Here is a 13,896-nt window from a genome sequence, read left to right on the forward strand (position 1 = left end):
TACAGTAGTGCCAAGAGGACCCAACAGCTAGGTGCTGTACCTACACATAGTAAGAAACAGTCCCTGTCCAAACAGTCTAAATAGGCGAGCTGGACACAGGGAGAAAGTAAGCAAGCGCTATCACCCCCCTTTTAGGGAGTTGATGGAGAAATGAGGCACAAAGAGATTAAGAGAGAACTGGGAATTAAGCCCAGAGGGCCAGAATCCCAGTGGAAGGTTTTACTCACCAAAAACCAAACCACCTCTCATTTTCTCTCTTCCCAGGTGCCTCATAATACATATATTTGGGGGGAGGGATAGCTCTGTGGTTTGAGCATTGGCCTGCTAAATCCAGCATTGTGAGTTCAATCTTGGAGGGGGCCACTAGGGATCTGGGGCAAAATCAGTACTTGGTCCTGCTAGTAAAGGCAGGGGGCTGGACTCAATGACCTTTCAGGGTCCCTTCCAGTTCTATGAGATAGGTATATCTCCATTTATTATATAAGGAAACACAGATGTTCTAACCAGGATGCAGCATTAGGGGTTAACAAACCAGTAAGGAAAGGAGTGGGAGAAAGGACATGAAAGAAACTGGAACAAAGGACAGTAACTACAGGGGGTGAGAGTGATTGCTGGACCCAGACTAGAAGGAGACTAGTCTGTAAATGGAAGCTTACTGGAATTCCTCTAAGGGTGAGGTTTTTAATCTGTACTCTGTAATCTGTTTCTTACTGTATTAGACTCAGACTTGCATGTTTTCTTTTATTTTGCTTGGTAATTCACTTTGTTCTGTCTGTTACTACTTGGAACTACTTAAATCCTACTTTCTGTATATAATAAAATCACTTCTTACTTATTAATTAACCCAGAGTATGTATTAATACCTGGAGGTGGTGGTGGTGGGGGAAACAGCTGTGCATATCTCTCTATGAGTGTTATAGAGGGTGAACAATTTATGAGTTTACCCTGTATAAGCTTTATACAAGGGCTTAATTCCCAGTTCTCTCTCTGTATAAGCTTTATACAGGGTAAAACGGATTTATTTGGGGTTTGGACCCCACTGGGAGTTGGGCAGCTGAGTGTTCAAGACAGGAACACTTCTCAAGTTGCTTTCAGCTAAGTCTGCAGCTTTGGGGCACGTGGTTCAGACCCTGAGTGTGTTGGAGCAGACGGGAGTGTCTGGCTCAGCAAGACAGGGTGCTGGAGTCCCAAGCTGGCAGGGAAATCAGGGGCAGAAGTAGTCTTGGCACATCAGTTGGCAGTTCCCAAGGGGGTTTCTGTGATCCAATCCATCACAAACATCAGTAATGATAAACCAGTATAATAAAATGTTGGCAATAGAGATGCTGGTGAGCGTGGCACTAATTCTGGGCCAGATGGTGGCCTCCTCTCAGAAAACTTGTGTGTGTAGAGGTTTTTTGGGGGGGGAGGGTAAAAACACTCCACAAAATCTTCCCCCAGATCATTTTGTGGACGGATGGACTGTGTGGATGGAGGGGTGGGGGAGTGGGTCGAGAGTTCAGGACTGTATTCCTCTGACTGCCACATCAATTCCAGAGGACTTGGTCTCCACCTCTGAAATGCTAATTACACTGAGTCTCCCTCCTTACGAATCCTATATCACAGATTTCAGTATAGAAATATTACACTTAGGTTAACAGCCATAAGCAAGGGCACATAAAATATGGTTGAAGTTAGAATATGTAGCAGCAAATCACATGCAGAAAGGGACCAGATTTTATTGATGAGAGGCAGCAAAACAAAAACATCACAACACTCCTGGCTGGGGTATGAATATCAGGAACAAGGAGGAAGATCTCTAAACAGCCCAAAGATTACCGTGGTATGTAAGCAATTACTAAAAGTCTGGCCAGTTAAGAGAGCAAAAGGACAGACATAGGCTGACATTTATGAAGTTTATAACCATTTATAATGGTTGACATTTATGAAGTACCTCTTATCCAGAGATACCAAAGGGTTCAAAAGTAACATCATTCAAATTGTGGAGAACATGTGTTTCTCTGTGAGCTCCCTTCCATGCAAGGATGACATCATGGTCTCACCGCTTCCTTTTCTTGCAGAATCCTTTGGGGTGGAGGGCATTGGAGTGGGTGAGGAAAGAGGTGTCTGGCACCGTATGGATTCCCTTGTCCCAGTCCTGTGGGGGAACCCAGCTCAGGTTGATACAGCCTGGAGTAGCATTCACTTGTTCTGTCCCCATCCCCTGTGAGGTGGAATTTTGCAGATACATTTGGGGAGATCCTGGAACAGTATAGTATCTGTAGGATCCTCGTAGTCCATAAGTAGGTGTGAGTCATAAGGTCCTGGCAGCCAAGGAGAGGAAGGGGACATCTGTGTGAATGTCCCTTGGTTCCTGCAGATTCCCTGAGGTCCACTTTATTCTCAGGAACTGCTGGATTCTTCAGGGATGGATTGAACTATGCCACTGTAATGGAAAGAGGATCTTTTGAGCTATACGTTTTGTTCCTGCATAGAGGAGAATGGGGCTCTTTATTATACCAGACAATGCTTGAGTCCAGCATAGCTAAGGTTGCAGAAAAATTTCTATTATAAACTTCTGCTCTCCTATATTTGTGACTTTCAGTAACATTGGCATTTTTGAATTAAAATTTTATACGCTTGTTCTCTGCCTGAAAATGGTTTTCATTTTTCTTTGTTAATATGAAGTTTGAATAAAATCTAAGCATTTTTGAGCTACAGGAAAGGGAATCTGCTTTTGCCACTTTAAAAAGAAAAAATATTGACCACAGATTTAGACCGAATTATAGCAAAACCAGGTAAAGTCTGAAACTTGGAATGTGACATATATGCTGCTAATTGAGGACTGGTCCCTTTGCTTAATTGGATGGAGAATGAAAAACAATCGGTAGAAAAATCACTTCCATGGACCTGGTTGGGAAATTATTTTCTCTCCTGATGAATATTTTCAATTAATTTTTCCCTTTTCATTTTCCTCAAAAAAGATTTTAAAAAAATATTTTGGAGTTGACAGAAAAAACAATATTTGGTTTTCAGCTGCTGAAATCTGACTACTTGAGGGAGGAGGGTTGGCAAATATCAAACATTTTTCAATAAAATTTTTTGTGAAAATTCCATTTTGTAAAAGAAAAATTGAAAACATGTTTGACCACCTTGACTTTTTAAACACAATCAATGTACATTTGCTAAGATTTTGTTTTAAAGTGACCAAACCCCCACCCCTTTGCTTAATCACTGTATGATTTCCCAAGGAAGGGGGTTGCTGCTGGGCCTGTTTGTATGAGGAAACCTTTACGCAAAGTCGTTTAAAAAACTTGCCTTAATGGCACTGAAGGAGAAAACTGCAGTTTTTGTTCTCTCTCTAATATTCTGCAACTTCCTGTCTATTCATCCAAAATGAGCATCTCTTTTCCTAAACATCTGTGCAACTGCGCCGTTTTACAGAAAACCATCTCCAACCAACCAAACAGTGGTACTAATGGGGCAACTTACCTCTCCCTCATGCCAAACTGAAGTTAAGCACAAGCATCTTTTTTTAATCTCCATTGGGTACCCAGCGGTTGTGCAACACGGCTGAGTCAACTCTGTTGCTGGAGTGGAAACTGAATTTTTCCATTTCCCCACTTTCTGTGATTTCAGCTGTGCAACTGTAACCCACAGGCAAGTGCATGTGTATTATAGGTCCCCCTCTGTGCCAACCCACAGAGGATTGGAGTTTTACAGCCCATGCCTATAGAGTCTGGGTGTGACAGGTTGCCTCCATTAGGAGGCCACCTGATGTGCTGAGATACCACTGAACCTGCCAACCTGGGCACCCTTTTTACCTGTCTTGCTGAGCCAGGCTATTAAACCTTCTCCAGCACACACACGCAGGCAGGGCCACACCTCACTGCAAAACGACACAGACACTGAGATCAGCTCTGGGAAGACTCAGTTTAAGGGACTTGCCCCAGCACTCAGGTGTCCACCTCCCTTGGAGTGCAGACCCAAAGGTATATTATGAAATCCACCTCCTCCCTCGATGTGGAGGAAGATATGCACAGCCTCTTATCCATTATAATCAGTACCCCCCACAGTCTGGGTCTCCCCTCCCAGGGGAACCCCCAACCCTCTATGTCCACCTTGCCTCAGTGGCTACTGCCAGTCATCATCTAGCCCCTGCTCACTGGGGCAGACTTCAGTCTGTAATGGACACTCATCACTGGTAAGAGGGTTGGACCTGCTGCCTTTGCTTATCCCCGGGCTGCCCCTCTGCAGCCCCAGTACCTTTCGTAGGCCTTCAACAAGGCCTGAAGCCTGTGGGTTTACCAGGCTAGAGCTCCCCAGCTCCCTATTGCCCTTCCCCTGCACTGCTCCACTCCAGATACCTTGCTCCCAGGCATCTAGCCCTTCCCACTCCAGGGCTAGAGTGAGACTCCTCTGCTCCTGGCCCACCAGCCCTCTTATCACAGCCAGCTGGGCCGTGACTGGGCTGACCACAGGTGTGGTCAGCCACTCCCTCAGCGGTTTTCACTCCTTTTCCTAGCTGCAGTCCTCTCCAGGGCTGCTTTTAACCCCTATTCTGCTGGAGTGGGGCAGTCGCCCCACTATACCATATCATAAGCATAATTTCATAAAGAATATGAAGTGTAATCTCACACTGTGCTCTTTACCTCAAGCTGTAGCAGTGTGTCCCTTTTAGGTCTGGAAGTCTCTAGTTCAATTCTTAGTGTGTTGGCCAGCCAAGATGGCAGTCATCACTGTCTCAATATAGTTCTTTCATCAGATAGACTGAGATCACTTAGCCAACCAATATGTAAAGAGATGTAAGGCGGGGGGGGGGGGAGAGTAATTTAACAGATGACAGGAACTTTACACAACCCTATAGGACAGAAGACGAAGAGGAATTAGTCCAGTGGAAGCAGCTAGGAAATTTTAGATAAACAAGATAAAATTGCACCAATTTGCCAGGATGACAGGGCTAGCATTTGTCTTGCAAAAGAGCCATAGGATCTTTCAAAATTAAGAGGTCAAGATCAGTCCAGTTTGATATCCCATCCGAAGTACACAAAAGCAGGCCTAGCATTGTGCAACACTATGGAAGTCTTCAAATCAATATAATGTTTTAGCAAGAGCAAGTGGAACACATAGGTCAAAGATGTTAGATGGGAACATCTTGTACAAGTCAAAATCAATTTGGTGGAGCAAAATTCCTGTATTACAGATACAACACTTGGTGCCTAGGGACTATGGTGATTGGTATTTACAAATGTCTTGTTTATTATTTAATATATATAAGCATAAGCCCTATGTACTGAAGCTTTACAGCAGAAAAGACTCTCTGCTCCCAGCTGTTAGTGCACAGGAACATATAGGGCTTCAACTGGCTTCATTTGCATAAGCTTTCTACCCAGAATCCTCCACTGATATTGTGAGAGCCGCCATAACTATACACAAACTCCAGACTGGTTGGATAGAGGTATGGCACTAAGGAAGGGGGAAAAGGTTCTATCTGAGGGCAAGGGGTGTGCTCATAGCTCCTATATGCTACTGGTTCTTCTCTCCTGCAGATCCTGTGCTCCTGAGAGGACCTCATGGCGAGAGATAATTCAGGCTAAGGACTTTGCTATGGGAGATGATGCCAAGGTGGTAGAGGTGAGGGATCATGTGCCCCCTCCCTCAGTCTACTCCTCCATTATTGGCAGGCATGGGTCATCTCTGAACGGTGGATCCTTGACAGGATGCAACATAAAGAGGGCTCTTTGCTGAAGCCACAGAGCTGAATGAATGCTGGTGAGGTCCCTCCTATCCAGCCATTAAATAAAGCTGAAGTAACTACCACTGGTATAGGTAGTGGAGCCTCAAGACAGGACCAGACAGCACTGCACACGGGACTAGAAGCAAGTCTCCTGGAATGGACCTCAGGATTCTAGGACTACCCTGCTCACTCACACTAAGTTATTGGGCAGAGGGGCATGGAATTGATATGCAAAAGGCACGTTTTCCGATTTGACGTTCACACTGGTGGCGGAAGGAACTGAGTTAACAGCCTACTGCCAAAGACACCGTGAGAGAGGGTTTTACTGATCATTCACATAGCTATATGGGTGCTGTGTTTTCCCAAATTGATGCTGTGTTCCATTTTCCCCTAATAAATTTTCCTTGTCTCATACACAGACTCAGTGCTTGTGAGTGGGGATGTATTGCCTGTGAGAGGCACCTAGGGAAGGTATTTAGTGAGCCCAGAACTTCTGGGAGGGGGTTCAAGTGACTGGTGTTTATTGGTTGCAAGAGCTATTTAATCCAGCCCCCTTGTTGCTGCTGACAACACGTGGCAAAAGGGTTACACAGAAATGCCTCTATTTCTTTAGACTTCTATTAAACAAAAAACCAAAATACCAACAAGAAGTTAGATCCTGGCTTTAATTTATTCTTTAATGAAGTGTCTAGTCGATCTCAGAGACTTGCCTCTTTCTAGCAACTGTCCACCTCTAATGGTATCATTTTTCTAGTCTGAGAAAATGTTAAGAAGACACTGCCTACCAGTGTTATAAAAATGAGTTAAAACCTGTTTCAGTGTTAAGTACTTTCTAAGCACAACAACTCAGAAGGAAACGTGTAGACCCCACTGTACATTTTAGAGAAGGTAAATACATACACCATTTCTTTAGAGATAAAAAGTAATGGATTCTTTATATTGACAGACTTCAGTATATGAACATGTTATTTTATATCTGAAGGGGTTTATTTGTTTGCCATCGTAGCAAGTAATACGAGATCAGCTGTGCACGAAAAATGATAGCATTAGGTACCAAAATGGGCTAAATACATTGAAAGCATTATGCCACTGTGGCAGGGGTGCTGTCGTTGAGGTTTAAGAGGTGTTTTCATTCTAAGGCCTTGATTTAGGGCACTTGTAATTTTCTGAACTAAACACCATTTGGACTGAAATTCCACATTCATCTGCCCCCCGTAACAGCCAAGCTTCCTGACATGCCCGTCGAATATGCAGGAAGACACTCTCTTCTTGTTTACCTCTTTGGTGACTTTGTTATACTGCATTATTAAATCTCCGGAGATTCTCTGGGCTAACTAGGTTTGACAGAGGGGCAGAGAGAGGTACTCTGTCTGTGCCATTGCATACAAATGAGTTTCCCTGTAGGCACAAAGGAATTGCTGCCCTGTATTCAGGACCATCCCTCCCTGACATTAGTATCTGTGCTCAATTAACTCTGCCTCCTGTTAGTCGGGCAGCATTGCCTGTGACGTGCTTCACCTGTAAACGTTTGTTTCACAGCTAGGGAAATCAACTTTGGGAATAGGTAATGTGTGAAGTAAGGCACCGACCTCTGGTGCCTGGATTTAAATCTAATCCATCCAGTGGTCAAAGCCTTTGACTGCCTTATAAAACTAAAATATAGCAGCATTATGGTACAACATATAGAATGTGTTTATTTTATTTGGGCGTTTTGGCGTGATGGAAGAATTATAATCAGTGGGACATGGTAATACCCTGGTACACAATACATAGGAATGACAGAGTAGGTTACAATGGTGGGGGAGTGGCACTATATGTTAAAAAAAGTATAGCAGTAGGATTCTACTACCGACCACTTGACCAGGTTTCTAACAGTGACTGGGAAATGCTCAGGAAGATGCCAAAAAACAGGAAAACCCTAGGAATAATGGTTTAAAAAACTTAATTCTGTTTTGAACCGAGTTATACTTTTGGTCTTCACAACATCCCCTAGCAATAAGTTCCACAGGTTGACTGTGAAGAAGCACTTCCTTTTCTTTATTTTAAACTGGCTGCCTGTCCTTATTGGAAACAACTGGGAGATGGGTGGCTGCCCGACTCCCTGAACTTGGACTGCAGCAGGCCAGTGGGCCTGCACAGACAGGAAGCCAATCAGGGAAGGCCTTATAGGGAGCCAATCAGGACCCAGATTAGAGGGAGCCAATCAGGGCCAGGCTCAGCCTTATAAGAAGGCTGCTCAGGACAGGAGCAGGGAGTCTGTCCCAGGCCTTTGACAGGGGAAGGTCGGTCTCCAGGCTAGGAGACTAGCAGCCAGGACAGCGCAGTGCTGGGCAGGCCTGGGGGAGCAGAGGGTAACTCCAGCCTGGAGTCCGTCAGGCTGCAGGCCCTGAAGGGAAGGGCCTAGCCGGTGCAAGGGGCTGAAGGGGAAGTGGCCCAGGGACATGGAGAGAAGGAGGGCAGGATGGCTGCCACTAGAGGGTCCCCGGGGTTGGGACCCAGAGTAGTGGGCGGGCCTGGGTCCCCCCCTTGCCTTGCACCCGGTCGACGGAGCGGCCATCTAGAGCTGCACCAACCCCTGCCAAGAGGGGAGTGACTTTGAGGGTGCAGCTGGCCACATCGGCCAGGATGCAGAGAGGCAGCTGATTGGTGTCTCCCCCCCCTCCCCCCGAAGGGGGCGAGGATGGACTAAGGGGCACTGCTGGAGGGCAGTGGCTCGAAGAGGATGCCGCGAGCTTGGGAGCAACGTGGGTCTGGACATGCCAACCGAGGGTGAGACGATGAGCGGAACACCACCAGGAGGGGGTGCTCCAATGTTCAGAGCTAATTCCCGAGACAACCAGGGTGCCAGGTGGTGAGTCCCAACCCCGTCACACTGCCTATTAATTTAATCTGGTGACCCCTGGTTCTTGAATTATGTGAAGGGGTAAACAACATTTCCCTATTCACTTCCTCCATACCACTCAATTGTATAGACCTCTAGAACATCCACAGATTTCTCTCTCTTCTCTCCCTGTGCATTTAGATGTCTTTCCCAAGCTGAACAGTCCCAGGTTTTCTAGTCTCTCCTCATATGAAAGCTGTTCCATACCCCTAATTATTTTTGTTACCCTTCTCTGTACCTTTTCCAATTCTAATATACACCTCTACCCTGATATAACGCGGCCCGATATAACATGAATTTGGATATAACGTGGTAAAGCAGCGGTCTAGGGGGGCGGGGCCGCGCACTCCAGCGAATCAAAGCAAATTCAATATAACGCGGTTTCACCTAAAACGGGGTAAGAATTTTTTGGCTCCTGAGGACAGCGTTATATCTGGGTAGAGGTGTATCTTGCTTGAGATGGGGCAACCAGAACCGCACACAGTATTCAATGTTTGGGTGTACCATGGATTTATATAGTGGCATTATGATAATTTCTCTCATTTATCCCTTTCCTAGTGGATCCTAAGAGTCTGTTTGCTCAATGTGCAGTAGCAGACAAAAGCTAATGCTTTTCAGAGAAGAACTATCCACAATGACTCCAAGGTCTCTTTCTTGAGTGGTAACAGTTAATTTAGGCCCCATCATTTTGTATGTGTAGCTGAGATTATATTTTCCAATGTGCATTCCTTTGTAACTTTTCAGTCTGCGTTGGATTTAGCTATCTTGAATAATTGTGTATCACCTGCAAACTTTGCCACCTCACTGTTAACCCCTTTTCCCATATCATTTATGAATATTGTGACAAAGTTCCTCCTCTATCTTGGTGGGTCCTGTGCTTATTGGCAGATTTTCTTGCCTCAGAGATTCACCATGTGGGTTGGGGAACAGCCCAAAGACCTTCCCCTCTGGAAGAACCCACAGTCCAGGTCAACTGGGAGGTTTGGGGGGAACCTGGGCCCGCCCTCTACTCCGGGTTCCAGCCCAGGGCCCTGTGGACTGCAGCTGTCTATAGTGCCTCCTGTAACAGCTGCATGACAGCTACAATTCCCTGGCCTACTTCCCCATGGCCTCCTCCAAACACCTTCCTTATTCTCACCACAGGACCTTCTTCCTGGTGTCTGATAACGCTTATGCTCCTCAGTCCTCCAGTAGCACACTCCCTCACTCTCAGCTCCTTGTGCCTCTTGCTCCCAGCTCCTCACACGCGCACCACAAACTGAAGTGAGCTCCTTTTTAAAACCCTGGTGCCCTGATTAGCCTGCCTTAATTGATTCTAGCAGTTTCTTCTTAATTGGCTCCAGGTATCCTAATTAGCCTGCCTGCCTTAACAGGTTCTAGCAGGTTCCTGATTACTCTAGTGCAGTCCCTTCTCTGGTCACTCAGGGAACAGAAAACTACTCATCCAGTGACGAGTATATTTGCCCTCTACCAGACTCCTGTACCCCACTGGTCTGGGTCTGTCACAATATTTATGTTCCAGATCATTTATGAACAGCACTGGTCCCAATACAGATCTTTGGGGGACAGTGGTATTTACTTCTCTCCATTCTGAAAATGGACCATTTATTCCTACACTTTGTTTCCTGTCTTTTAACCAGTTCCTGATCCATGAGAGGATCTTCCCTCTTATTCTGTGACTGCTTTAGTCTACTTAAGAGCTTTTGGTGATGGACTTTAACAAAGGCTTTCTGAAAGTCCAACTACACTATATCCACTGGCTTACCCTTGTCCACATGTTTGACCCCCTCAAAGAATTGTACTAGATTGATGAGGCATGATTTCCCTTTACTAAAGCCATGTTGACTCTTCCCTAACAAATCCTGTTCATCTATACATCTGATAATTTTGTTCTTTACTAGTTCTGTTTTTTGCTTGGAACTGAAGTTAGGCTTACCAGCCTGTAATTGCCAGGATCACCTCTGGAGCCTTTTTTTTTTAATCGTTGTTACGTTAGCTATCCTACTGTCATCTGGTACAGAAGCTGATTTAAATGATAGGTTACATACCACAGTTAGTAGTTCGGCAATTTCACATTTGAGTTCCTTCAGAACTCTTGGGTGAATACCATCTGTTCCTGGTGACTTATTACTGTTTAATTTATCAATTTGTTCCAACCCACCTCTAATGACACCTCAGTCTGGGACAGTTCCTCAGATTTGTCACCTAAGAAGAAATGCTCACATCCTTTGTAGTGAAGACTGATGCAAAAAATTCATTTAGCTTCTCCGCAAAGATCATGTCTTCCTTGACTGCTCCTTTTGTGCCTCAATCCTCCAGTGACCCACTGACTGTTTGGCAGGCGTCCTGCTTCTGATGTAATTAAAAAATTCTTTTTTTTTTGCTGTTGTCTATTTGCTAGTTGCTCTACAAATTTTTGGCCTGCCTAATTATACTTTTACAAGTGACTTGTCAGAGTTTATGCTCCTTTCTATTTTCCTTAATAGGATTTGACTTCTAGTGCCTTTTTGTCTCTAACCATCTCTTTTATTCTGTTTAGCCATGGTGGCAATTTTTTTTTGTTTCTTTCTGTGGTTTTTTTTTTATTTAGCGGTATGCATTTAGTTTGAACCTCTCAAGTTGTTTTTTAAATAGTTTCCATGCAGCTTGCAAGCATTTCTCTTGTGACTGTTTCTCTTAGTTACCAATTTAACTAGCTTCCTCATTTTTGTGTGGTTCCTCTTTTTTGAAGTTCAATGCTACGGTGGTGGGTTTCTCTAGCATTCTCCCACCCCATCCCCACCACCACGGATGTTACATTTAATTAAGTTGTGGTTGCTATTACTGAGTGGTTCAGCTGTATTCACCTCTTGGACTAATTCCTGTGTGCCACTTAAGACTAAATCAAGAATTGCCTCTCCCCTGGTGTGTTCCAGGACTAGCTCCTCCAAGAAGCAGTCATTTAATGTGTGTAGTCTGTGCATCCCATCCTGAAGTGACATGCACTCTACGGATAGACATTACATGCTTGAATAATAAGAGTATAGCAGACAGACTATACAACAGACCACCTGACCAAGATGGCCATGGTGACTGTGAAATGCTCAGGGAGATTGCCGAGGCTATAAAAATAGAAAACTCAATAATAATGGATGATTTCAACTATCCCCATATTGACTGGATACAGGTCACCTCTGGATGTGATAGAGACAAAATTTCTAGATACCATGAAGCCAGGAGGCAGCCGGGAGGAAGCCTGCAGTCTCTCTCCCCGAGGCAAGGGGAGATAGCAACTCCTGAGGAAAGGGATAGGAACCTAGAAGGCAGGATTTACCTAGTAGACCTAAGAGAGAGGTAGGGTGACCAGACGTCCCGATAAAATCGGGTCCGTCCCGATATTTAGGTATTTGTCCTGCGTCCCGACCGATCTTGGGTCGGGATGCAATTTGTCCTGATATTTCGACTTTTTTTTTCCCCTGCTCCACTGGTGGACCCCTGCCTTCACTAGCAGGACCAAGTATTGATTTTGCCCCAGATCCCTAAGTGGCCCCCTCAAGGATTGAACTCACAACTCTGGGTTTAGCAGGCCAATGTAGAAGAGAAGAAAGGGGGTGCTGAATTGGGCACAGCTAATCCCCAGAATTGCCAGAGAGGTGAGTAGAACACCCTGTGACAGACCCATACCATTAAAATTACAGTAAAATAATTTGCATGACTAATATATGATGGCTGAATAGACTGACAGACACACTGTTTGTCATCAGACCGAGCAGAGAGTAAGACTGCACTTCAGTTGTGACAAAAGATCCAAAATATTGTCAGAAGTCTTTCATAAATTGCTACTACAAAAGATACTCCCCGGATGTATTCTGATTTTCCTAGTGCAACAATGACAAATTTAAATGTAAACCGAGAGAAAGCAGAATATCTATATTAAAAAATAATCTGATTAGATGCAAGATTTTCTTCTGGTACACCATCTTGTTTTCTCAAAGGGATGTTGTATAAAAGATGTCAGAAATGATAGCGACAGTACATCCTTCTTTCAAGACTGCAATACCTCAACGTAGTCACTGACCAATCTTATGGAATGTTATTCCTGTTCGGTATTGTTTCAACAGTCCACACAACTGGCCTAGGAACAAAGGCCTCGGTATACACATTCCTCTTACGTTGCCATTAGCTAACAAGAATACTCATTTTCACTCTCTGCTTTATAATCCTGCGCTAATCCACATAAAGGAGACACTCCTTCCGACGCACAACACGGAACTTTAGTTTAAGATTATTGACTTTGTGTCTTTAAATGAGAATGCAACTTATCCACATTATCACATGTATAAGCTTCTTTGTAGATTTGAACCAAAACTTTGATTCCATCCGGCCACCTGACCAGTATTTAGTAGGATGCTGGAAATATTTTACAAAAATTAACCTATGCAGTATAGGTTAATCAAACACACATTTAAGGGCAAGTAACCGTTATTCACACATGTGAGGACAGATTTTCAAGAGAGCGCTTGGGCACATCTTCAAAACTGCTCTAGTACCTATCTAGGTACCTTAAACACAAACTTTCAAGAGTACTTCACACCCAATATAGGCCGTACTCATCTGAAAAGATGGCCGCTTACTTAGGTGCCTAAAGGGGAGTTGCGCTCTCCTGGAAACCTGGCCTTGATTCTGGATGCGGAGTTCTTTTCAAAACATGGCCCATAAACTGTGTATTCCATGTCTGTTTTTTCAGCCTAGGTTCTATAAATCCTGAAATTGTAGCTAATTATGTTTAAACATGGCTGCTCCCAGAGTAGGGGGGGAAATTGTTCTAGAACCCAAACTTGTACTTGACTGTGCCCATTTCTTTAATCTCGTCCTGTGACAAAGAGGGTTTACGTACGGCAGTCTTACATTTCCTATTTATGTGGGAACGTTTCAACCCCTGAATGTTGCAGTGGGTGGGGGAGGCAGGAAGAGGAAAAACAAACAAAACCAAAGCTCTTCAAAATGACTGATTCCCGCCCCCCTTGACCTATTCCAGTCTGTAATGCCCTTCTGAGCACACAGTGTGACTTCCTGCATGAAACACGGGTCAGAGGGTTCTTCCTGTGATTCCTGCATCTAGCCCAAATGACTTCCTTATACTGGTCAAGGAGCACTGAGTAGTGCCATGCTGCTGTATCACATCAGATGAAAGGCTTCACTCTCCCTCGCGCAGAAACCAAAGTGACATCCATAGATCCTGCACCCATTCCTGTAGAGTGCCAATATGCAAGGATTGGAATTACTGGAACTGGTTGCAGAGTCAGGCCTTTAGTTACTC

This window comes from Chrysemys picta, chromosome 3, assembly GCF_011386835.1.
Source record: "Chrysemys picta bellii isolate R12L10 chromosome 3, ASM1138683v2, whole genome shotgun sequence".
Lineage (NCBI taxonomy): Eukaryota > Metazoa > Chordata > Testudines > Emydidae > Chrysemys > Chrysemys picta.